Source organism: Sinocyclocheilus grahami, unplaced genomic scaffold (assembly GCF_001515645.1).
Source record: "Sinocyclocheilus grahami isolate Dianchi unplaced genomic scaffold, SAMN03320097.WGS_v1.1 scaffold514.1, whole genome shotgun sequence".
Lineage (NCBI taxonomy): Eukaryota > Metazoa > Chordata > Actinopteri > Cypriniformes > Cyprinidae > Sinocyclocheilus > Sinocyclocheilus grahami.
Window position 1 is genome coordinate 319222 of NW_015505693.1, and position 27888 is coordinate 347109.

At 35.9% G+C, this 27888-nt stretch overlaps 1 long non-coding RNA gene across 3 annotated transcripts in view; it reads left to right on the forward strand.

Moving 5' to 3' along the window:
- The first annotated feature begins 8357 nt into the window (after positions 1-8357).
- The window catches only part of LOC107554815 (uncharacterized), a 66105-nt gene continuing 46574 nt past the window's right edge, over positions 8358-27888 (forward strand). Inside the window, exons 1-2 of one of the 3 annotated variants that reach the window (XR_001605103.1) lie at positions 8358-8412; positions 18204-18261. This is a non-coding gene — a long non-coding RNA (uncharacterized lncRNA). Of the gene's footprint in view, positions 8413-12674; positions 12931-14370; positions 14809-18203; positions 18262-27888 lie in introns of those variants that run through there. The other 2 variants (XR_001605102.1, XR_001605101.1) reach the window with 2 other exon arrangements.

The window sequence follows — 27888 nt, forward strand, 5'->3', positions numbered from 1 at the left end:
CTGCACAATGTGACTTTGCTGCAGCCTGGAATTGAACTGCTGGTTTCGTCTGGTCAGAGGAGAACTAGCCCCCGACTGAGCCTGGTTTCTCCCAAGGTTTTTTCTCCATTCTGTCACCGATGGAGTTTTGGTTCCTTGCCGCTGTCGCCTCTGGCTTGCTAAGTTGGGGACACTTCATTTCCAGCGATATCGTTGACTTGCAAAGATACTATTTCAACTGAACTGAGCTGGATGATGACATCACTGAATTGAATGATGAACTGTGTTTAACTGAAAAATGAGTGTTTACGATTGTCATTTTGCATTATTGACACACTATTTTCCTAATTAATGCTGTTCAGTTGATTTGACACAATCTGTATTGTTAAAAGCGCTATATGAATAAAGGTGACTTGACTTGACTTGACATTGTTAGCTGGTCGCAAGTTCCATTTAACTCTATTGGTAATGACCATAGTTGCTTTTGGGGAACGCACCCCTGAAGAAGCTATAATACAACATCAGAACATTCCAAAGAGCCATATAACAACACAAAAACTCTACAGGTAAAATTCTTCTTAATAAGATTGTTCACTGTTGAATATAAGAAGTTTTATTTGTAAGAGTGCACATTACACTAGTTTACATTTTGAATTGAAATCTTTTACAAAAAAGAATATCCATTAAAAAGTAACTTTTTCTCTGTGAAACAAATGCGTTTGCTAAGAAATCGGCCAGTGTCTTTGTTGGGAAAAGAAAGCAATCAAACAAACAAAACCAGATTGTCTAAACCAAATAATATGATCCTGAATAATTACATAGTCATTTGTTTAACTGGAAACAAATGTGATGTCATAAAACTTTGATTAACATGTTTTAATGTTTATTTATATTTTAATGAACTAATGATTTGTTGATGAAATATTAAAAACGCATTTCTGTTCTCACCAACACTTTTGAAATGCATTTTCATATAGAAAAGTTCCATCATTAAACGCTTTTAAATGAAGAATACAACCAGTTGAACTGTTTTCAGCTAAGCGCCCCCTGTATAGCGCTGCAGACACACATGGCTTTCACGCGACTTGCATGATTAATTGGTCACACGCATTGAGAGAACTGAGATATGCGCTTGAACTTGACCTTCTGAATTGCGTAGCTAAAAGACACGAGTATGGCCCTTGCACTCTTCTTATATGTGCCAATCACTCGTTAAGACTGATGTTCAATGCTCATTTCCAGACAATCCAGTCAGGCTCCAATTAAAGGACTGTGACATTCCCAGGCGAGCCTTTTCCCACGAAACTGCCACTGTGGAAACATCTCTCCTCAACGACAACAACTTTGGGTATGTATACTCGTGTAAACCCTTTTGAACTTGTGTTGAGTTGGAGGTGTGTTTTTAGCTTACTGAGATTCGCTAAATGTTGTCTTGCTTTAATTGGGACAATACTTATGTTTGTGCGACAAAGATCCTTATTTAATCGGATTCGAAACATTCGAAAAACGGCTAATATATTAAGTTAAAGGCTATTTTTTTTCTTTCTTTCCGACGTTCTTTTAGATATGACTTATTGTTTTTATGAAGTTATTAGTTACTTTTTAGAATCTGTTGATTTATTTCATTCTTACGTAAGAAATATAACGAGTGAGCTATTGTGATGAATGTGTCGCATAGTTTTTGCTTGAAATGATCTTCATTGCTCTGCTTTTAAAAAGAAACTTCCATCTTGCCATAAACCTTGTGTGGCATACCCAGTATTGCTGCAACATTTTCGTCGACTTTGGCTTGCCTATCTAAACATTATTCATCATAGACTTTTGACAATGATCGCAGGCAATTGGTATGTGTTTGGGAAAGGAAATCATTCAGCCCATAGGTTTTTGCTCACATTTGGTGTTTGACCTGTGACCTGGGGTCAAACAGAAACGTGTAGAATTTGAACAAAGGGTCAAGTGCAACCTGTAAGGCATGCCTACACAGGGATGCCTGGTTTTTAAAACTGTGCCATCGACAAAGCTCTTATGTTTTGTAAAATTGGGTCATTTGCGCAAAAGCGAAGATGATATATTTTCATTGGTTGTTAAATGAGAAATTTAGCAACTCTTTTACCATTATTGAATTGAGTTATTGAAAGATTTTCACAGTTCAGCAAAACCTTAATGTTTCAAAACCATTTCGTTACCACGGTATAATTAAAAATATAGACTAATTAGGAAGCGCTGTTATTGATTGTAGAATCTCAGCCTCATTTTACGATGTCACCGTGACCCTTAAATATGTTGTAATAAATTATTTTAGTTTGTACGAAGCATATCATCAATTTTGATAGTTATTCTGGTATGGGTTTTTTAACCTCAATTTGAATGCTGCGATATGTTGTCCACAACACTTCAGCTGTCTGTTAACACATTTTAGAGCTAATATAGCCCATATATTCCAATGGGTTTTCACAGCGATGCCATAAGAAGCAGTTTTGGTTCCCCAAAGAACCTTTCCGTGAACCGTTCTTAAAAGAAACATTTTTGAAAAACATTTTAATAATCTAAAGAACCTTTAGCATTCCATGGATGGTAAAGGTTCTTTGTGGAACCATTGATGGCAATAAAGAACCTTTATTTTTAAGAGTGTAGGCTATTTTGATAATATCACAATCAACAAAATTTCCGTTTCGCTCGAGTGAAATGTTTTTTTGAGTATGCTTTTAGGTTAAACGAGTATTATTTTTGCTCTGTTACAGACATTTTAGATATTATACTGTACTTTCGCTTAGTTGTCATAACGTCCAGCTTGTATATTTGTATATGTATTAAGGTGCATTTTAGAATAATCCTGTTTTTTATTTTAGGGTTTTATCCAAAAAATGTAAATGCGCTTGCTTTACTTGTTTTAGCCTTTTACCTTTTAAAAGTTCTTAAAAGAAACATTTTTGAAAAAACATTTTAATAATCTAAAGAACCTTTAGCATTCCATGGATGGTAAAGGTTCTTTGTGGAACCATTGATGGCAATAAAGAACCTTTATTTTTAAGAGTGTAGGCTATTTTAATAATATCACAATCAACAAAATTTCCGTTTCGCTCGAGTGAAATGTTTTTTGAGTATGCTTTTAGGTTAAACGAGTATTATTTTTGCTCTGTTACAGACATTTTAGATATTATACTGTACTTTCGCTTAGTTGTCATAACGTCCAGCTTGTATATTTGTATATGTATTAAGGTGCATTTTAGAATAATCCTGTTTTTTATTTTAGGGTTTTATCCAAAAAATGTAAATGCGCTTGCTTTACTTGTTTTAGCCTTTTACCTTTTAAAATATCTTCATCTTAATATTTAAAGTCGTTCAAATATTTTTAACAAGTCTTTCGGGATTGATAATCTGATATTAGCTTGTATCTTATTTTCCTTTATTGTTATTGCAAAATGTGATCCCACAGCACAATATTAGCTATTTACATTCATTTAAATATTAGCCTGAATGATTAACAGATCATTTATACGCGATGATCTGCGTCTTGTCTTGTTTCTGACGTTAATTTAGTTTTTTGCGTAGGCTTTTACGAATTTTGTTCGTAATAGGCTATAAAATAAAAAGTGAGAGCTAAATTCATCTACATGACGACGACGTAAAGTTTGGTGCTTTGCCAATAGGCTTCATTGTTATTTGAAACAGGCTACAGATTCGTAGCAGCTATGAAATCCTGCTACGAAAACGGTTAAGTTGTGCTACAGTTCGTTAATTATTTTTTAAATTATAAATTGTAATAGGCCTATCTGTATTTAAGTGTTTTGCTATACATGGACGCAGTCTTAAAGACATTAGGCTACAGAAATCTGCTTTAGCCTATTTGGTTTAAATCTGTTTTTTTGTGTGTGTTTTTTTAAAAGGAGCTCATAACATTTGTTTTGAATGATTTAAAAACTATTTATAATATAATATGGGTATTTTGAGACGGTTATGCTTTCGACAAATAGTCTCTTGACATGTAAACATGCATTATTGACGGGCCTGCACCGGAAAGCTCCGTCTTTTCACGATGATCATCTGATGTCCATGTTGCAGTGTCCTACCGAAGAGTGTCGCTGTTTTCTAGTTGTTTCAGTGATGAAAAGAATGAAAAGAAATTGGAATGGAACCACAGCTTTTCTTTCCTCTGGCATGGAGATTAAATCAACTCAAAATAAGAGTGTTGCGTTGTACTGTGTAAAGAGTTTAGTTTCCCTTTTTTTCTGCTGAATCCGATTTATTTGATTGTTTCTCTTTGAGTGGTATCATTTTTTACATTTGATTTGGCCATGTAAAAAATGTGACTATTTATCCAAACAATAAAACTAGTTAATCATGTCACTGATTCTATGTTGTAATAAATTCTAAGCATTTAAATGAAAGTAGGGATACAGAAACCATAGGCCATAGTAAAATTGTATTATTTGCTTTTTTGTTCCTCAGTGTTTATTCTTTCCATTTTTGCTTATGTTAAACTCATAGAAGATTAGATGTTTTGATTCTGTCATAAATACCGGTTTAAGCCAGACATTATTCAATGACTTCACATGTCGACTTTTTAAAAATAGCCTAGGCCTACTAATTTCCAATTACTTTGGAGCTGTTAGCTAACGGTCAACTAAAATACGAACTTAAAACAGTTCACTAAAGTTCTCGTGGTATATTTGAAGTGCTAAAGATATAGGCCTACTTGTGTTTTGTCCAATTCTGATACAGATCCTGGTAAAGCGCTAGCGACGAACTGTTGCTATGGTTGTGGTTGTAAGGCTTTTCACGCAAATGCGATTTCTTTTCGTAAGTGTTTTTTGCGCATTCTGTTGGCCTGCGCCGCACACTCGCACTTCCTAATTAATGCATGTGCGTGCGTGTGCTGTCAGCACAGGAATCTAAAGGTGTATCGTGCACCTGCAAGCTCTGTGATGGTTTTAACAATGATCCTATAGATGTGCAATTGAATCTGTTACGTGTAAGCTTCGAATACGCCTCTACCTAAAAGCTGATTATGTGGATAAATTGCGTTTATTTCTTCGCGTATTCGCGGATAGAACGAAACCGACGAGCTTTCTTTTTAGTCTGTCCATATGCCAATTCAAAACAGCGAGAGAAATAAGATGGGCGTAACTCTAAATGGATCATGCACGCAGACTTTGGAACGATAACTCATCAATTCACGACGGGACGCCGTTTAAGCGCGAGCTGCTCGAGTTTCTGCACACGTCCACGCATGGGGACCAACGACAGACTCGATCGTAGCAGTCCTCGGAGTAGTAGCACTGGATACTTGGCAGGAATCTGGAGAACAAGTTGTGCACTTGAGCGTCAGATCACTCGAGCCAAAAGCCAACGGCTGTTTGTAAATAATTGACATCAGTACTTTACGTGACATAGATGCGAGTTAACGCGATTCTCGGGAATAGTTCGTGGTTTGAACAAATGCATTGCTGCAAAGACCTCTGCCTTTACCAGTTTTTGACATTTACTTGTGGATTAGATACTATGGAGATATGGATCACCTCAAGTTTGGTAAGTGAATACTTATTTGTACTGACAAATTAACAGTGACCAGGGGGAAATAGGCTACAGACTAAGTTTTGTTTCGCACTGTAAAAATGTTAGTAGTCTAATTTCAACGCAAAATAATGTAAACATTCTACAGTAAAATCTGTTACTTGATTTACTATAAGTTATTTAGCTATATAGGCCTACCGTGAAAAATGTGTACTTAAAATACATATTAAAGTTCGTTTTTCCTCGTTTTTGTGTTGCATTTTGTTATTTGGTTAATGTTTATTGCGTCTTTACCGTCAAGTGTGTTACTCTGATTGTTTAGCTAATAATGTGCTCTATTTGTGTTTTCATTGGCTAAATTTGAATCATGTGTCCTTACAGGTTTTAGTAGCCTGCCTTAAATATGCATTTATAGCCTACTACCGTTATATAATTGAACAAGTTTGAAACTGTCAAATATAGGCTACAGTTAACAAAATGGCAGCCAAAATGTTTCACTGTATTTTAAACAGTAAAGTTAAGGCAGTTAGAAATGCCAGTAAATTGAACAAACAATCCACCCTGTGGTTTTGCTGAAATAGCTCAAACAAGTTTATGGTCTAAATAAATGTGTGCAAATTTCACATTTAACAGAGTCGAATTCTCACGCTGTTTTTTGTTAAGGGAAGAAAGTTTCCATTTGTCAGAGTTAATGTGGCGTATTTTAACTAAATCATCTTTTGAGCGTTGTATGAAGTGATCATTAGGCGAGCCCGGGGAGCAAACAGTTGTGCGATTGTTAGAGGAGCCTGGGAAAATGTTCCGGGGTCCGGGAGGTGGAGTGTATTGACGCCAGACCCTCTTGTTAAGGGGACTTCTGTGCTCCCAGACGTTATTGTCATGATAATGAGCAGCCCGCACGTTGTTGAACTTGATGTTGACTTCTTTCTTTAGGGCTGAATTTTTTTCGGTCACTTGTTTGTGGGAAAATCTTCTCCGGAGCTACAGTGTGAAATTAATTAATCAGGCCTTTGGAGCGGCCAACAATAGAGACCAAGAGGATCCCTGGAACCCCACAAAAGGCCCCAAACGGTTTTTTCCTAAACTGTATTCAACCCAGCCACAACAGACTGAAAGATACTAGTTATTTTATAAGAGTTTTGTCCCCCATTGTAGCCTACACGTTACTACTCGGCCTATTATTATTATTATTATGTATTTATACTTAAAAAGTGCTGCTTGGTCAGGCTTTTAGATCTAAAATGAGGCTGTAGTGTGTATTTATGTGTGTGTGAGAGAGAGAGAGACAAGCACGTGGTTGTACTTTTTACAGACTGCTTTGTAAACTGCATATTGTAGTGTATATGCTCTGCTATAGCACAACATTTTACTTTATATTTTCAGTGTCGTTATGACGCAATGTCAATTAAATAGCCTTATACTCTTGTTGTATTTTCATTTTTACAGGTACAGTTGATTAACAATATATATATTTTTTAATCTAACGTGAAAAAAATTATACAAATGAACTGGAGAAGAACTCAAACATTGGTTGTTTGTTGATTCTCATTGTAACTTATGTTTCTCCTGGCACTCAAATATGAGAGGTCATCATTGTCCACTAAAAGGTAAGAATTAAAACGATTTGACAGATAAAATTGTTTTTTAAATGAATTATGAATGTTTAAGATGTCTTACGTTTTAGTTTTGTGAGTAAAGATAATTAAATGTAATTGAAACTTTGATTGTATTAGTGTTTAGCGGTAGAACTTTATACTTATGTTATAGTTAAATGTGTAATAAACACACTTCCAGCCACGTTTTTAGCAAATATATTCTTTAAAGATATAAATATTACCGTTTATACTATATAGGACTGATTTTTGATCTTTGAAGATACCAACAGCAATTCGCTCATGTAAATGATTTAAATTGTGTAAAACGATTAAAATGTTGTGTCTTTAAGTAGTTTTTAACGAAATGTTTCAATTTATATATATATATATATATATATATATATATATATATATATATATATATATATATATATATATAAGCGTTGTATGAAGTGATCATTAGGCGAGCCCGGGGAGCAAACAGTTGTGCGATTGTTAGAGGAGCCTGGGAAAATGTTTGGGGGTCCGGGAGGTGGAGTGTGTTGACGCCAGACCCTCTTGTTAAGGGGACTTCTGTGCTCCCAGACGTTATTGTCATGATAATGAGCAGCCCGCACGTTGTTGAACTTGATGTTGACTTCTTTCTTTAGGGCTGAATTTTTTTCGGTCACTTGTTTGTGGGAAAATCTTCTCCGGAGCTACAGTGTGAAATTAATTAATCAGGCCTTTGGAGCGGCCAACAATAGAGACCAAGAGGATCCCTGGAACCCCACAAAAGGCCCCAAACGGTTTTTTCCTAAACTGTATTCAACCCAGCCACAACAGACTGAAAGATACTAGTTATTTTATAAGAGTTTTGTCCCCCATTGTAGCCTACACGTTACTACTCGGCCTATTATTATTATTATTATGTATTTATACTTAAAAAGTGCTGCTTGGTCAGGCTTTTAGATCTAAAATGAGGCTGTAGTGTGTATTTCTGTGTGTGTGAGAGAGAGAGAGACAAGCACGTGGTTGTACTTTTTACAGACTGCTTTGTAAACTGCATATTGTAGTGTATATGCTCTGCTATAGCACAACATTTTACTTTATATTTTCAGTGTCGTTATGACGCAATGTCAATTAAATAGCCTTATACTCTTGTTGTATTTTCATTTTTACAGGTACAGTTGATTAACAATATATATATTTTTTAATCTAACGTGAAAAAAATTATACAAATGAACTGGAGAAGAACTCAAACATTGGTTGTTTGTTGATTCTCATTGTAACTTATGTTTCTCCTGGCACTCAAATATGAGAGGTCATCATTGTCCACTAAAAGGTAAGAATTAAAACGATTTGACAGATAAAATTGTTTTTTAAATGAATTATGAATGTTTAAGATGTCTTACGTTTTAGTTTTGTGAGTAAAGATAATTAAATGTAATTGAAACTTTGATTGTATTAGTGTTTAGCGGTAGAACTTTATACTTATGTTATAGTTAAATGTGTAATAAACACACTTCCAGCCACGTTTTTAGCAAATATATTCTTTAAAGATATAAATATTACCGTTTATACTATATAGGACTGATTTTTGATCTTTGAAGATACCAACAGCAATTCGCTCATGTAAATGATTTAAATTGTGTAAAACGATTAAAATGTTGTGTCTTTAAGTAGTTTTTAACGAAATGTTTCAATTTATATATATATATATATATATATATATATATATATATATATATATTTAGATTATCTTAATGTTGACAAGATAGCTAAAATGTTAATGTAACAATTTTCATTAATCAACTGTTACTAGTCTAACAATCAATAAAGGCCTGTAATGGAGCGAATATGAGCTTTTTTTGGTATTAAAAAAATAAATAAAAATAAATAAAAAGAATCAACTGTGGAAAAATATGGTAGCCTAAATGTCAAACTTATACTTCAACAAGGTGACTGAAAGATATAGCCCAAGGAACTCCAGCGGTCTTTTCTGTCATCTGAATTTCAGCACCAAGGACAGATCCCTTCTACCTGCTGGCTCGAGACTGAGCTTTTGTGCGTCTCAAACTGCACATCATATTGCAAAATGCACCTCTTAGTAGTGTAATTCTCATTATTGTACATTAGGCCTATATATTATTTATTGCTATTACGACGCTTTAAGTTACTGTGGAATTAGTGTTGCTTAAATATGCTATATAAAAGAAGATTATTTGTAGAAAAGGTGCGATGTATTGCTGAAAACTGCGTTGTTTGTATTGTACAGGCCTGTATTCAGGGGTTACAGTCTATTTTTGAGCATGGTGGGAAGCGCATATTTGAAACAGGACATGACGCAAAGAGCGGGAGTGTCTAAATCATGTGGAGGTGTGTGTGTGTGTGTGTGTGTGTGTGTCAGAGGGCGGGGGTTGAGAGAAGGGGCGAGCAAGACAGACTTTCACAGTGGTGTTTGCATGAGTGTATTTTGTATGTCGTTCTAAATTGAGCGTGTTTAATGTTAGAATAACAACTAACAATATTTGCTAATTTTTTGTAATAAGGCCTATATATTGGTTGCAAAAATAATAGGAAAGCTTTATTTAAATAAAACTGGACATTGGGGTCTTTACACTACATTCCATGTGTTTAAATACATTAATTAGGATTCAACATTTGAAAGAAAACGGGTATTTATAGAGTTTGACTATATGAAGTGTGAGTGGAAGCTCTTCGTTTGTTACATCGTAACTGCACAAATGCAACAACCTAAAATAAAACTGAAAAACATTTTAGCCTAAAATCATTAATAAAGCTATATACTTAAAATTACATAACTTAAAATAAAATGCTTGTCCATGAACTGAAGATGTTTGAAAATCAGCTTGGGGAAAGAAAAAACAAACATATTGGAAGCGTTTCGTTAAACGCTCGTAAAAATATAATTTCATCGTCTTCTTTCATAACTAGCCTACATGCTGAAATTGTATAGCATTCATACCCTTGACATATAGCTATATTTAATATCATATTTAAACTGAGGCATTCCCCCGATGCGTTGCACTGTCCTTTCCTAGAGTTTAACAGTAAATAATAAATGAATACATAAATCAGTCAATCCGAGATGATTTTCCTCAAAGGCTGTTTTTGCTCGAATTTGAAGAAATGAACGAATTAACTGTGTGTAAGTTAATAGAGTAATTCATTATCGCTCAAATAGTGTCGTTTAATCTGTAAATACTAACTGGAATTAACCTGTGGATTTCTGTAGCAAGCTAATTATCATTTATTGTTGAGGTTTTCTTCATCAATAGGCCTATATATTTTTTTGTTCAGTACTCTCATTTTTTTTACATTTAGGCCAAGCGCTTGTATAAGGCTGCATTATGTATAGATGTAGAACTCTGTAGCTTTTAAAACAAACGCCACTTGTTTTTCTTGATTTCCTTAAAACACACACTCGAGTTTTTACAGCAGCCGAAATATCAAATGTATTGCTTTGCACGGTAGTGTTTCTTTAGTGCGCACGAAGTATCTTGCTTTCCTCTTGCTAAATGGAACAGTCCATTCCGTTTTATATGGAGCCACCGGGAGATCCCATTTTTAAATGAACCGGGGAATATATTTTAATGTAAAATAAGGTGTGTGTGTGTGTGTGTGTGTGTGTGAGAGAGGGAGAGATAGACAGAAAAATAGGGAGGGAGAAATAGAGGCTCCATCTGCTTGTCTGCATTCATGCATATTTTAAATGTTTATTTGATGTATTTATTATATATTTTATATATTATTATATACAATTTTATTTATTTATAATATATGCTATTAGGCATTCACGCCCATTTCTTCCATTTATGGCTCAGTCAAATTGCGTAAATATGCATTAAAAGGTTTAAATATACCGGTCTTTCACATCTTATCCTCGTCTAGATCCTATAATAAAATCCTATAATAAAATGTCTTTAATGGCTAAATTTAAATAGCCTTTCTGCTCTCATGCCCCATGCAGTATATTATGTAGCTATATGAGTTTCACAGTGTTTAACGTTTTCAAGCAACACCAATAAAGGTTTTATTCGACCACAACTGCAGAATCTCTACTGTGGCACCTCATAAAGAATGCAGTGTGATATTCCGCCCCACAAGAAACATAAACTGGATTTAAACATTTCTTCTTTTGTATTACATTGCATTTATCAGTTATTCAAATGGAAAATAAAGCAACCAATCGGCGTAAGGGTCATTGATAAATAAGGATGTCCGAGATGATAAAATGAGAAATCTTTTTAAAATGTATGTAATCAGATTCATTTATGTATTTATTTATTGTTGGTTTAGTGTTGGATGCATACATCTTAATGTTACCAAATGGTGTAAACATCAAGTAAAAAGAGCTAAATACTTTCTTTGCGTCTTGATTTAAATGAATCGTTATTTTTAAGTTCAAAGTGTGTGTGTGTGTGTGTGTGTGTGTTGATCTGAGTTATTCCATTTGACCTGACCAAAAAGAGCCTTTTCCTTAAAACGTCCAAATATATCATATTTTTAAGACTTTACTCCTGACTCACAGTCGTTCATCTGTGTTTTTTTTATTTTATTTTCATATGACAACAAAATGACTTCCTGATCGTTAGGCTACACCACGCTGACTTTGATTTGGCGGCCAAACAATTTTCAAAAAGTACTATTCTACAACAAAACGGCATCGCCTCTTTATTTAATTTAATTCAATGTGTTTTTTAAAATATACTTCGAATATCTTATTTCAAGATACTACAAAAATGTCTTCAATAACATCAGTCTCTTAATGAGACTTTCTTTTTTAGTCTTGAAATAGTTACACCACCCAGACATTTCGGCTAGTGACATTTTTGGCACTAAGCCCCACGAAAACATCAGAATGACTTTTAATTTTGAATTAAAACGTCCAAATATATCATATTTTTAAGACTTTACTCCTGACTCACAGTCGTTCATCTGTGTTTTTTTTATTTTATTTTCATATGACAACAAAATGACTTCCTGATTGTTAGGCTACACCACGCTGACTTTGATTTGGCGGCCAAACAATTTTCAAAAAGTACTATTCTACAACAAAACGGCATCGCCTCTTTATTTAATTTAATTAAATGTGTTTTTTAAAATATACTTCGAATATCTTATTTCAAGATACTACAAAAATGTCTTCAATAACATCAGTCTCTTAATGAGACTTTCTTTTTTACAGTCTTGAAATAGTTACACCACCTAGACATTTCGGCTAGTGACATTTTTGGCACTAAGCCCCACGAAAACATCAGAATGACTTTTAATTTTGAAATGGAAAATATGTTCATCATAGAATACGGGTGCATTCAACTCATTATTGGTCTGAATGATATTTTAATGTATTTTGAATAACTTAACAGATTACGTTGCAGGTTTAGGAGGTCCTATTTAGCTTAAGCATCAGTCTTTCGGATGCTGAGAGCAGTGCTCGGTCACGGCCGCGTCCCCTGGGTGTCTCAGCCCTGCTCAGCCATGTGTATCAATAAGCATTAATGGTTCATGCTGGTGACATCACAGTTGTGTTGGCGGTGTGACCCCCGTGGCCCTGCCCAGAGGAGCCCCTCAGTTCAATCTTCTCCCGTTCAGTGCTGCTGCCGGAGCCTTGCGCTTCCTCGTGCTTGGCTTTTTAGCTATGATTTCACGATAAAGATTTTATTTTCATCTTAACGGCTTTACTTTAGCAAATAAATCGCGGAGGCATCGAAAAGACGTCTGTAAGCCCCGTAAACCTTGAGATTAACTTGTTCTCACGCTTTTTTGTGAGTGCTGTCGTTTGAATGAAATGGATGTTCTGGACGTTTTTGGAAAACGCTGGATGGGAAATGAAATTGTGAGTACCTCTTTTTGTGACATTAAACGCACGCTGTTTGAGAGTTAGCTAATGTTTATCTTGTGTATTTCAAGCGTAACTTCCTTTAAACCTGATTCGCGGGGGGTCCGTTTGTATTTTATTTATTAAGATGTTGGCTAGGCTATTTATCTCTTATTTATGTATTCTTGAAGTCTAACCAGTCGCCAAATTCTTAATCATAGTGTACAGACTTAATTAAGCTGATGTAGATGATATACTAGAGATCGCAATACATCCTTAAAATAAAAGTCCACTAAGATCCAAAAATGTCTTTTTAGGCCTGTTGTCATTACGAGAACATTTTATTCGCCAATTCTTTAGAAAACATCAGTGTTGTGGTGCTTTAAAGAACCCAGAAACCAAAACACTAACCTGCAATTAAACATAAAGAACTTCCTAATATACAAAGAACTGTAGGCCTATAACTCAAGAACAACCAAAATGTGTTTTTCCCCGTTTGATTGAGATAAGGGTTTTTAGCTGAACATAAGAACCATTAAAGAACCTAGTAGCTATTTTTAGGCAATTCGGCTTTATTTGTTTGCTTCATTTGAGGTAGATGCAATTCCGGAAGCGGTTGTCTGTTAGATACACCGTTTTAATTCAGGTCTAATCACATGGGCTAGGACAGTTTGAATTGTAAAGTATTTCAGAACACCTTTCAATATTTCATTTTACGAGGTGAGCCATTTAATAGGCCGTATCTAGATACCCAATGTAGGCCTGTTAATGACAGCCTAAATATCCTATAATGCATCCAGCAGGACATGATAGCCTCTAATACCTATATGTAGGCTAATTGTGCTGTAGAATAGCCAAATTTATAAGGTGTTTTTTCAGTATTATTTCAAATAAAACAGTACGTGTGCTATTTTAAAGGAGTGTTTTTACAGCGTGCCATTGGTAAATGTAACGCGCGTGGACGTGTTGAACCCTTATTGTATTGCTAAGCCTAATTCAAACGAGTTACCGATGATTTTAGTTTTTTTGGAGATGCATGTTTTTTTTTTTTTAAACATTCTCAGCTCCGACATCGCTAGGCCAACTGGATAATAAAAACATGCGTTTCACACACATTGTAAATAATCGCGATGTGTTGGATGTCCAAATGTATGCGTTGCGCAGTAGCCCTTAGACTATTAAATGCACATAATATGAGTGTATTTAGCCCACGTGTATGTGTATGTGTGTGTGTGCGCGCTGAAAGAGTGAGTGATAATGTAACGGAGCTGCACACACGGCAGTGAATGCAATAGCTCCATGTGACCACAACAGAAGCTGCATCTGGCGTACGCGGCGGTCCCTTTAAGACACATGGGTTAGTTTGTCTCTTTGGTTATCTAGCTGTATGAGTTTATGTGATATCATAAAGCTAGAGAACCGAATGTATAAACTAATTCCAAAGACTTCGGAGCGCTTTGTATGGGAACGAGGCTGGAAAGCCGGAGGGATGTGCATGGTCGGGGTATGAGGGAGACGGCGATGTCCGCTACAAAGAGCATCGAATCCGGTAGGCATGCAGTTGGCGCTGCGTTAATGCGTTTCAGTGGTCTGGAAGGACTGGAATACCTAAAGCTACGTGGAAGACATGGATTTTACGTGGAATCTGCCTCCGGTTACATAGGGACGCGTTAGAACGCTGACGAAACGCGAACGCTTGAGATCCAGGCGGATACGGACTGGGCGTTCATTCTCAAGTGTGCTTGTGCTGGGCAACATTCCATCATAGACGTGATGATGATGTTGATGTATGAATTCTGGATGACAGGAATCGGTTCATCGAGGTGTTTCAACCGATTGGTCGGATCTCATGGGTCACGTGGTCCTCATATAATATGGGAAAGTCAAACCTCGGAGGTGTGTGTGGTTTGACACTCTTTGTGTCTTATGGTAATGGCTAAACTAGGAAATAATCACTGTTTGTGGCTTATTATAGAATGTATATATAATATACAATATATAATATAATATAACTATAAAATGTTTGATATTTTATTCCATCAGGTCACTTTGACTACAAAAAGAGGTGAAAGACTGACCTCGTCATTGTACACCTGTCAAAATTCGACCATTATTGTGCTTAGTGGATGTTTTTATTTCTTCTCCAGAATTTTGTTTGTGTTCCAAATTCTCAAATCGTTCATGACGCCATAAATGAAATGTCGAGGCTTTTTTAAACAGACTGCTTATGACATCATTCTATGACACATGCAGTGCTCAAATGTCTTATTTTTTTTACTTTTTATGAAACTGCTAGGCCTCTGATAAGCACTCTAGTATTTATAGGTCTACGTCTATTGGTTGTAGTACATTCTAGCTGTTGTTTTTGGCCATTTATGTCCCTGATTGGTTAGTGCTACATCGCACACAGCTATTTTATCTCCATATTGAGTATTTTTGTGATTTTGCATAAAACACTACAAATCTGCTAAATACAGATGCTATGCGGAATCAGTAAACTGACCTCTGATGGTCTCATTAATTGCTGATAGCTTAAACATTTTTTTTTTTCGGTTTCACACAGATCATTAGATGTTGTAATTTATGGGGGAGGGCACAGATGTGTAATAGATGCATGGGCACAAATAGAGTCTGAGGTGCAGCGAGAGGCCTGTCTGAGAGGCGCCCCAGACATTTTCCCACATTAATATGTGTCTGGTCCTGCGTTAGGGGCCCCAGCAGATGGAGTCTTGTCTTAGCACCTGGCATACGCAGCACTGCTATTGTCTACGTCTAATACTAATCTGAATTAAATGTAACCAACTCTGCATCCCAGTGTCACAACTGCAGATTAAAAATATATGAGGGGAGGGTTTGGGGGGATTTTTGAACAATTTTTTGATGCAGGGATTTTATTTTGTTCTGATAATGCGTTTAATGTATCTATGATGGGACTAATTTTTTAGACTTATTTATTATTAACAATATGCATAATCCATTTTATGCTTGTAGGGATTGTTAGAGAATTCAGTACATAATTAGACATCTAAGACATAAGAACACAATGCTTGTTGTGTATATATAATATCAAGATGCAGTTTTTGCTCAAAATTGGCCACAGGGGTTTTGATTCTATAAGCTGAGAGAATGTGGTTTTAAATTAAATCTTTTGAGAGTATTTTTGAGATGCATTTGGGCTGTTAATTTACAGTCAGGACAGTGGTAATAAAATGTATTCGGTTTGCCAATTGACTACTCTCTTTTGGAAAACTGCCCTTTTAGGGTCAAATCCTTTTGTGGTTTAGCTTGTAAATATTATTTGGACATGATGTACTACATTGGGATAGTAGTATGTGTAAAAATGGATGGTAATATATTGTGCATGCTGTATAATCTCTATTGTTTCCCTGATGCTGACATCCTGCTTGCTGCAGTAGTGTTGGAAGCTTTAGTGACAATAATAGAGGGTTAAGTTTGTATTATTAAAATTGGTGTTAGTGACAAGTTTTATTCTTTAGGCACACATAACACATTTAGCCTAGATACCTTGTATTTTGGGGTCATTTTGTTTGCAGACCGCTCTCTGAATTTAATTCAAATAAATTAGGTTTCAAACAGGTACTGTTACTCACAATAAAACGGGACTTTTTATCTATTATTATTCAGTTTTCATTTTTACTTCAAAAAGCAAATGTCAATCATTTCTCCGCTGAACTTATGAATTCTGAGTTGGTATCTTAGCAACGGCCTCTGAAGAAGTGAAATGGGAACGAAAATCATCCTTTATTTGGAGTCTTACATTGGCAGATCTGAAAGGGCCCTATAGCCTACAGTGTATGAAAATATTTTACACACACACCACAGACTCGCAGGCGTTTTTTAAAAAAAACTCTATATCAATACTGTAGCATACATTATCCAAATATTCAAATCCGTTTTTAAACGTGTTATTAATTTATTGACGAAACGTTTTATTAATTCACATACCGTTAAATGAAAAACACGACGTCTGCGTCTACCTACCTACATAAACAGCACTTTTGGGCATCAAGGTGCCCAAACTGTTGTCAGTCTCGCACCAAAATCTCTCAGGTGATTTGCGACGCCTTGTGATGCACAACCATTTTTAGATGAGCAGCTGACTAGATTAAAAAATTGTCGAAATTAACAATGACTGAAACGATTTTTGCTTAGATAGCTTAAATGTTGAAAATATATGTTTTTCCTCATAGAAGGAGGATCTGTGAAAATTTAGAACAGCCGACCTAAATAGTAGCCTATATAATATTTTCTTTTCAGGTTACTTCGTCTCTTTAAACTTTAGTCGCGCGCTTTACAGCCGTCAACCGTCAAAAGTCACTTTAAATCTAATTCCGCGCGAGTTTTGATAACTGACATGAACTGAATGGATTTAGGTGAGGGAATGTTTTTTGTGTATGTAGCCTACCGCTATTAAGTTTATCAGCCCATGTGGTAAATTTGTTTTCGTTTGTTCTGTTTTAGAAAACGTTTAAAAAGTCTTGCTTCTCATGTTACAAACATCGTTCCGCATTAATGCCTGTCATGAACTGTACATTTTGAAATGCATGTTTTATACTGTAGGCTATGTGAGCGATTTATTTCATGTTGAGTATTACATAGGGACCCTTTATATAATTCTGAACTGATCATTAGAAAATGTTCATTCAAATAGTTAAAAATGTAGTGAAAATTTAAGAAAAAAAAAGCTTTATCCTTTCCTTGAACTCCCTGAAGTGCCTTCAGGGCCCCTCAAGGGTCTGTGGACCCCTAGTTTATAAAAAAAAAAAAACCTGGGCATAGATTATTAAACCTGGCAACACAAACAAATTTAAAATTCGCAATACTCTTTAATGGTTACATAAGAAGATTTATCTGGGTTCTATTGCATAATACTTTTCTATATTTATTTTAGAGCATGTTATATTCTTTTTGAGCCCTGCATAATTTCACTGTCATCGTGTTCTGAATCCTCATGTATGACAAAGAAAGTAATGTTAAACCTGAATTCAGATTGCCTTTTAAGATCTTCTAGTGGATGTATGTTTGAAAAAAGGTGTTATAAAAATGTTCATCTATTTATAGCTCCGCTTGAGTAGCTCTGTGAATGATCATCAGTACAGGAGCCTCACAAAGATACAAGATCTGCTAAATTTAAGCAGATTTTTAAATGAAATAGCTTATAACATCATGTTGAAATAGCCAAAAACAGTCAAAGCTAGTCCAAAAATGCTCGCGATTCAGGGTGAAATCAAGCTGAATTCACTAAGATGTGTTATTCTGTGGTTTTACAGGAAAAGGAGACCTTGGAAATCAGTGATAAAACACGGAAATGAACTGACCTCAGATCAGGTGAGTGATATGGCATTGACATACACTCTCAATATGACCTTGACTTTCATTTTGCATGAGGTTGCATGTTTAAGAGACAAATATGTAACAGGTTCTCTCACCGTTGCTGCATATGTGACTTGTAGGAGTAGGTTTGTTTATGTCGTTTATGGGCAAGTATTAGCATATATAAGCATATTAATCCCTCATGAATAACCATATATTATTTGCTTTTAGAAACGAGTAGACTATGCCGGGTAATGTACATATTTCAAGCTAAGCCATTTTTTTGACCACATATTCTGTATTTATATCAAGGTAACGTTTTTGTGACATCAAAACGGGTTTCTTTTTCCCCCAAAAATGCTGGATGGCAAACATAGGAGGGATTACTATGGCAACAGCGTTTGCTCTTGCTCATTGGTGGTAAGGAGTAAAGCAGACTTATGTCACATGACTCCAGTCAGAGCCGTATCCTGCAAGGCATTGGCTTACATGTTCATTTCAAAGCTCAAATTTATGTTTATGTGTAACCCAGGAACAAGGAGATGGAGGTTAGCATTGGATGCGCTGTATTTCATATTTTCTCCCATTAAGGACCAATATTTTTTTCTGCTTGGATTTTTGTAGTCAGTTTAATTACATATAATTTTTTTAAGATAATATATATATATAAAATTATTTGATTCACTGCAACTACAAATATTGTTAGTACAAGACCATCTTAAAGTTGAAATCCATTGCTCAGGATTATATTAAAGGCTATAATTAAACATTTCAAAGTGAATTTGATCATAGTAGTTTATTTTATCGCTATTTTGAACCATAACAAGTGCGATGAGCATCTTTACGATCTTGACAGTATAGCACCTTACTCATTCTCTCGCTCTCTGATCCAATTTGTTTCCACACTGTTGCCGGACAAGAGATGGGAAGGCCGTTTGTGTGATCTATATTTTAATTCTTTTGTTCAGAGCCTTATCCTTTTAAAATATTGCAGGAGTCCTGGCGGCGTGTGTGTATATAAGGTGTGCTCATGTGGAAAGGCTATGAGGGTGGTTCAGTCCTTCACCTTCCTAATTCCCTTCTTTCTCTCCTCCGCCACCCCCCTCTCCTCCACCTAAAGCCCTCTCTCTAACCCTCTTCAGACTCACACCCTCTCTCTTTCTCTCCCTTCACAATCTCAAGTCAGAGTTCAATGGCACTTTTTTCATTCTGTCCTTTTCTCCAGCCCCCCCTCCTCTCCCCAACTCTAGTGGGCTTTGCGAGATGGGGGGCAGGTACCTTCCCTCCCCCATGTGAACTTTAGCTGCAATTCTCCAGGCACACATGCATTGTGAAACACAGATTGAAAAAGAAATGAGCACCTTTTTTCACTCTTTCTCTCTCCTCTTGCCTTAACACAGAATTCTCAAACTCACCCACTCTCTCCCACGCAGTGTATTCAGTGCACTAACGCCGCCACACAAGAAAGTAGCCTCGTTTTATGGCACTCTTGTGAAGGCAGTGTGGCGCAAGTAAGCCAGAAAGCAGTCCATAGAAGTACTGCAGTTCATATAATTTCATATCGTATTGTGCAGGGGAGATATGGAATATATAGACTATGGAAGTCTTTTTACCGTCGGAGTGCTTCCTTGAGATCTTTTACCCTTGACAGAGAGATAACTATTGTATCCACTACATTTCAGTGGAGTGCAACAGTCAGGTCTCAGAAATAAAAACTCATTAATTTTCTCTATAGGGAAAGCGGTTTTTAATGCTAACTCATAAACTTTAAAGACAGACCTTCTGTGAGCTTTGAGGTTGTTAATCGATGGTACACGCCTTTAAGCCATCTTTTCACATTATTTATTTTTTTTTAAATAAGATGTTTTGAAGGGATAGTTCACCCTAAAATAGACATTCTTTCGTCATTCATTCTCCCTCAAGTTGTTGTTTCTTTGTTCTGTTGCACACAAAAGAAGATATTTTGAGGAATGTTGGTATCCAAACAGTTTATGGTAGTCATTGACTTCCATAGTATGGAAAAAAAATGTCAACTGTGCTGAACAGAAGAAACAACTCATACAGGTTTGGTACAACTTTAAAAACTGCATTATGCATTATGCTGTACATTACCCAAAATTCCACCAATCAGAGAGTTGCGGTAAGCAAAGTGCACCAAACTAGCTCTTTAGCTCCACCATTACCATAAAGCACTGCAAATTACATAATCAAGTCGGTCTTCCTACCCTCTCAAAATACTTAAATATTTGTATGTATATTTGCATATTTTGCAATAAACTTAATATAATGTTTCCATACAACCAAAAACTTGAATAGTTCTATATTTTACCATTGTTTTTTATTTAATTATGCCATTCGCAATGCTTCATGGGATTGTAGTTCTTTAAAGGCATTAAGTACACAGTCCAAGAAAAAAGATGGCAGGTGCTAATGCACTAGGATGATTTGGAGGCATATAATAGGGTTACATACCAGCAGCCATGTTGCTACACAAAAACAAAAAAACAAATAAAAAAGCTGTGACTAGGGTGGCAACCTTTGAAAAAGTACACCTCATGTACATATTAGTACCTTTTTAAAAGTACCACCTCAGTCACAGCTTTTGTACCTTTTATTTTCAAGAGTGTATGCTAACATGCTAACAGTGGAAAGGGCTAGTGGAAGGGCATCAAGTTGTTTAAGAGAAAGAGAAAGCAAGTGAGTCTCTTTTTTCTCATCTTGTAAGCCAGAAAAACAGTCTGTGACATTGGCCTAGTTCTAGATCACGATCGCCCAGAGGAAGAATTGAATTGAGGAATCAGAGACAGAGGATCAGAGGGGACTTAGCACCCTGTGGCTATGAACCCCCTTGCTCCATACCAGCTAACCACCTTTCACCCTTCCTCTTCGCATTCCCGGACGAGCCCCCACTTTTTATAGAAGTACTCAATATCGCACACGCGAGGTTCGATAGTTCAATGCAAAGCAGACTTTCTGAAATGATGCATGTATGAGAGGGAAGAGGCAGCATATATAAACAAATTCTCCACGACACACGCACGCACGCACGGAAATCTATAGATTTCTCAAGATGTTCTGTCTGTTGACTTGCACCATTACCATTTGTAAATGCCACGGAAGATTGCACTGTTAGTGCAATGCTTTGAAAATATATCAGGAATTATTGATATTCAGTTAGAATGTGTATGCTGCACACGGACAGAACCACTGTCATCAAATGTTTATGGGTAAACTTGGGATGGGAGACGCAGGAAACCCCTGATTGCAAGTGCTTTAGATCAAGACAATTTTCTCACTAAAAATGATTATTGTTACTTCAGTATTACATCTGTATTTTATTTAGGAGAGACATTACTGTTGCAAACTTTGCAGTCATTACTTTTTTTCATGAAAATACTTTTATTCTGCAAGCAAGGATGCATTAAATATTAAGGTGTCCACAAAAATATTAAGCAACTGTTTTCAACATTGATAGTAATGATTTTTAAGCACCAAATCAGCATATTATAATGATTTCTGAAGGATCATGTGACAGTTAAGCCTGGAGTAATGACTGCTGAAAATTTAGCTATTCCATCACAGGAATAAATTACATCAAGAAATATGTATAAAAAACATTATCTTGAATGTGAAATAATATTTCACAATTCATTTTTCATTTATTGAAATAAAATAATTCAGCCTTGGTGAACATAAGGCATCTTTCAAAAACCTAAAAAAAAATTAAGTAAGAACTATTAGCCTACTTTCCTAAGCAATCAGGTGATTTTGGTTTTGCCTGGCAGACAAAATCCCAGGCAAAAATATCCTTCAGGCTTCCAGTGACAGAAGACCTCAAGCCATTTTTGTGAACTGCTCAGAATACATTAGCCAATACTGGTAAAGTTGTCCATCCAGCACTAATATTATGGCAGTTTTAGGGTTAGCATTGGCAAACAACACACATTTACCTCAGAAAACATAAAAATCTAGTTTAATCTCTCTAGTTGAGGGTATGAAGTATCTTACTGGTGATTATACTTGCTACATTAGCATCACAATGTTGCGTTCATCAACAGAACAGCATTGCGTCATAAACTTTCCTTCTACTTTTCGTCAGGCTGAAAGTTTCTAAGCGTCAATTTGCTTAGAGATTTATGCAGTGGTTTTCTTACCGTTGTATAGAATGCTGTGAACCAAACCAAATTGTGGATATATTACTCATGGTTGTTTTCATTTGTTTGAAAGCCTATGGTCTATGAAAAAACAGAAAGGAAAATTCTTTATAGATTGGAATTCATATACAGGGCTCGATAGCTCGCTTTGTAAGTTCATTTGAATTATACCCCCTGCATTATACGCCATGATAGGAAATAAATCTTTTTAAATTAATGTGCTCAAGGGGGTTGCGTTAAAGGGAGGGTTTTGATGGTAGCACTAGCAAATGCTAACATAAATTAAAGCCTGTATTTCTCTGTAGAAAACAGATTGATGTTTCTTATTGCTTAAAAGCTAAAAAAGCCACATTTTCTCACAATGGATTGCTTAAAGTGGCTACTGTGTGCTGGTGATGTCCAAAGTGGGTGCAGAAAATCGGCAGATTTTTTCAAGAATAGAAAAGCTAGCCAAGCTGAGTAAGGCCTCTGTGACATTGCCATGCAAAACACTGCTTCAATAGTGAAGTGTATTTATGAAGATGAGGGTGGTGGGGGGGTAAGGGAGAGGAGGGAGGGCGGTTTAGAGGGGGACGTTATGAAAAGGCAGCAGGCTGCGAAGTGAATGGGACCGGCAAGGAGGGGGGCGGCAGGGTCCGCACCTCCATTGGTTCAATGCAACGGCCAGAGCAGCTGTGAAAGGAGGTCTCCCCTTTTTCCCACGACCTAGCAATGGGGCAAAACAGTGGCCCTAGTCTGCCAGGGTCAAGTCACTTTGCTAATATATACACTGGGCTTGTGTACGCGGACAATGCATACACACAACTCATTTATTTGGTGTGTGCACACAGACGGACCCGCACTCATGTGTACACACAGCCTTCAGACTGGGGAGACGAGGTGGGCAGCGAGAAAAGACCCTGACTCTAATTTCGGTCACTTTGGGGCCATTGTCTAGTTCTAGACCAACAGTCCTAAATTCGGCAAATTAACAAGCTAGCCAGGACTTGGTGAACGCACATGCTCAGACAGACACCTGCTGTTCAGAGATCAGTCCATTCCCCAAATATTAACATATACATTTTTAGTCATGATAGATAGATCGATAGATCAGATGATAGATGATACAATTATAAATGATAAAATGGATAGATAGATGAACAAATAAATATTCAGATTAATTGATATATAGTTATTCAGAACCAAGTTTTTACAATTTTCAACCTTACATTTGGTTGTTTATTTATAAGTTAATATTAATATTAAAATGTATATTAATCAAGTATGTTAACACTGAAGATATGACATACTTCAGCTTTAAGCAATAATTTTTTGTCAATGTAAAACCTGTTAAAATATGAATTATAGAGGAATGCTAAAACATTTTTTGTGCACATCTTTGTTGGTTTATAGTGTTTTGTTGAAAGACCCATAAAATGCTTAGTAAATTTAATTGCATGTTTGTTTTCCCTCTTCTGTAGAGCTCACCCGTCTGAATACACGTTTATGACCCATACACGCAGTCTATTAGCGAATATGGACCCTGCGTCTCTCCCGGGTTCGTCTTCAATAGAAGGTGCCATCTTGTTAAAGGCGTATTACAAACTCCACCACTGTGTCACAGTCTTTCTGCCTCTCCCCACCCACCTTGTGCCGTTTACACTCCTTTATGGTACATTTGTCCTGCAATGTCTTCAATAGAAGGTGCCATCTTGTTAAAGGCGTATTACAAACTCCACTACTGTGTCACAGTCTTTCTGCCTCTCCCCACCCACCTTGTGCCGTTTACACTCCTTTATGGTACATTTGTCCTGCAAATAAGCCCCATTCTTTTGATAAACAAGCACAGGCGCTGGCATCGCCTCTCTCCTCTTGCCTCCCTCTCCTATTCAGAGGCTCCTGGAGTACAGCAAGACAAAGAAGAGAGTCACTTAATTAGCTGAGCGAGAAGATACATTGGGGCAATCACCCAGCACAATGAGGGAAACGCACAGCATGTTAATTCGGTGTGGGGTTGTAGCAAGCTTCCCGGGGCCCAGAATAGCCTTTTGTTTAGTGCCTGGCCGGCGTAATAGATCAGATGTGCTTCAATTAAAATGAATGTGTTCCGAGCCTCGTTTCGAGAAGGTGCGGATGCATATTTTCTTTGTTTGTTTAAGGAACCTATTCTAGCTGTTAGCCATGTTGTCAAGTCTTGCAAATTTTGGTCTTTTCCTCATGCATTTGTTATTTTATGGCTTCTGAAGAATTTGAATATAGTGTATGAGTCATATTTATGATCGTTTTATGGTGTTTTTTTTGTCTTTTTGCAGCTTGTCAGCCCATGTCCTCATTTGCTTTCAATAGATGTAAAAGTGCAGCTAGGATAGTCTTCAAAAATTCAACTTTTATGTTTCACTGAAATGGTTTTTTTTTTTTTTGCGGAAATTTCGGCAACTGAACATTTTTAGCCTTTTAGCCTAACATACTGAAATGTGTTGTATCGCATGTGATTACTCAATCAGTGCTTTACCCGTAGAAAGACGTCAATAAAACAGCTTGTAAACAATATGGCACATAATGTTACATTTACCTCAGAAAAGCCATTCAATGTCCATAAACTCAATAAATAACTCTGAAGAAGAGCATTTTGCTAAATATATACACTATACTACTGTACATATTCATTTTACTTTTCTTTTTTTTTTAACTTAACCTGTTATCTTCATTATTTAATGCATGTTTGAATAAAACATAATGAAACCAGTTTTTATTACAGCCGCTGTTTAAATGTTTATATTTCAAGAAATTGGAGTAGTAACATAATTCTTTTATTAAAGAGTTGACACAAAAACTGCCTTGTGTGCAATTTAAATTTTGCAACTCAGTTATTTTTTGTGTTGATTATTAAATAAATTAGATTAATTCATTCATTATTATATAACATTTATTTTTGGTTTCGGTTTAAAGTTTCTGCCAAGTTGCAGCGAATTTTGGGTTTCAGTTTCAGTCCAGAATTTTCATTTTGGTGCATCACTAATATTTACATTAATATTTTATTTATACATGTTTTCAACAGGAGAAAGATCAGTCCACTGCATTAATTTTTACATATTTTTTTAGTTCTAGTCAGTGTTTTGGTATTTTGTGCATCATAATATGGAAGAAAAGATCTGTCGCTACTTCCGTTTCAGCGCACATTTAAATTTACACTGCAAAAAAAAAGATTCTTCAATGAATATTTGAGTATGTTTTATAAGAAAATAAAAATGTTTCTACTTTAGAATTTCATGTATAAAGCGGTGTGTTTCTTTGTAATTGTTTTTACAAATTACTAGAAAGTTCTGAGCGTACATTTTTTTCAGTGTAGTCAGTATTTAGTTTTAATTGGTTAAAATGGCATTGTAAAGTGGCCATTTTAGTCAGTTAAAATAACATATTACACCAAATATTCAATATTGTTATGGAAAGAGAGTATTCACAATATGACTAAGCATTCTGACGGTTCACGCCATTTTGCGCAGATGTAAGTTGTAATTACATTTATGTTGTGTAAATATCTGATTATTTTCTTTTAAAGGGGTCATATGATGTTGCTAAAAAGAACATTATTTTGTGTATTTGGTGTAATGAAATGAAATTTTTACATATTTTTTTAGTTCTAGTCAGTGTTTTGGTATTTTGTGCATCATAATATGGAAGAAAAGATCTGTCGCTACTTCCGTTTCAGCGCACATTTAAATTTACACTGCAAAAAAAAAGATTCTTCAATGATTATTTGAGTATGTTTTATAAGAAAATAAAAATGTTTCTACTTTAGAATTTCATGTATAAAGCGGTGTGTTTCTTTGTAATTGTTTTTACAAATTACTAGAAAGTTCTGAGCGTACATTTTTTTCAGTGTAGTCAGTATTTAGTTTTAATTGGCTAAAATGGCATTGTAAAGTGGCCATTTTAGTCAGTTAAAATAACATATTACACCAAATATTCAATATTGTTATGGAAAGAGAGTATTCACAATATGACTAAGCATTCTGACGGTTCACGCCATTTTGCGCAGATGTAAGTTGTAATTACATTTATGTTGTGTAAATATCTGATTATTTTCTTTTAAAGGGGTCATATGATGTTGCTAAAAAGAACATTATTTTGTGTATTTGGTGTAATGAAATGTGTTTATGCGGTTTGAGGTTCAAAAAACACATTATTTTCCACTTACTGTACATTATTGTTTCTCCTCAATGCCCCGCCTTTCTGAAACGCGTCGATTTTTACAAAGCTCATCGGTCTGAAAAGCGAGGTGTGCTCTGATTGGCCAGCTATCCAGTGCGTTGTGATTGGCCGAATACCTCAAGCGTGTGACGGAAATGTTACGCCCCTACCATACTGTAATGCCGTCTCCCGGCACGACCAGAAAAAAACCAATAAAACCCATTACAAATGAGCAGTGGTGGAAAGAGTACTGAAAATTTGTACTTAAGTACAAGTATTGTTACATTGCTGAAATAATACTCAATTACAAGTAAAAGTACTGGTGCCAAAACAGTACTTAAGTAAAAGTACAAAGTACTCTTCTCAAAAACTACTCTGAGTACTAGTTACTTTTTAGCCGGTGATATTTAATGAATTACCAAAAAATATTCATTCACATCAAAGACCTATGTGGATAATAGCTAATTTGAATAAAACCCACTTTTATTTTATTGACAAATACGTGAATTAGTGGTCATGATACAGGAATTTGATTTCTAACTTCAATACCTTGAAAAATATGAAAAGTAAAGTACCCGTGAATCGGAAGTTGCAACTGACTTCAGTGTTATGCTGTATTTCCAAGTGAAAGGTTGTGGCTAGAAGGGATACAGCTCCGACAGGACAACTAACAATTAAATTAAATTTTCTACCTCTTAGATTGTTTTTTATTAACGTCTGCACCTACCCAGACCCTAAACCTACCCCTTACAATAATGCAAAAAATATTCATTATTGTTGTACAGCGTGACAAAAATGACACTGTATTTTTGAGCGCATGCCCAGTAGCGCCATATGTATCCCTTCTAGCCTTAACCCAAGTGAAATGGAATATTGAATAAAGGGCGAGGCTTTATTGTGGTGCACCTCCACTCCACCTCTTGCTCATAGCAGATTCACGGTTGGATAGGAGTGGTTAAGAATATCTGCTTGTTACGTCTGACGTCATGCTTTACCGCTTCTGGGTCCTAACGCTCTGCCAGACGCCCCCCAAAAAACAACAAACTGTGCTAATATACACCCACGATGCCATGTAATACTGAAAAGTTATAACCCCTTTATCTCCATACTGAAATCACAGATGGCCAGACAGTGATTCAGCTAAAATATTAGTGTCTGAGACACTGTGAGCACGGAGACTGAAGTGTGCACAGCAATTTTTTAAATGCTTAGCTTAAATATGTAATATTAATTAAATAGTGCTCATAAATGGCTGCTGAGATAGTATTCTCAAGTGAAGTAAGTAGAGGCATGGACCCGGAAACAGCAGTCCTTACGT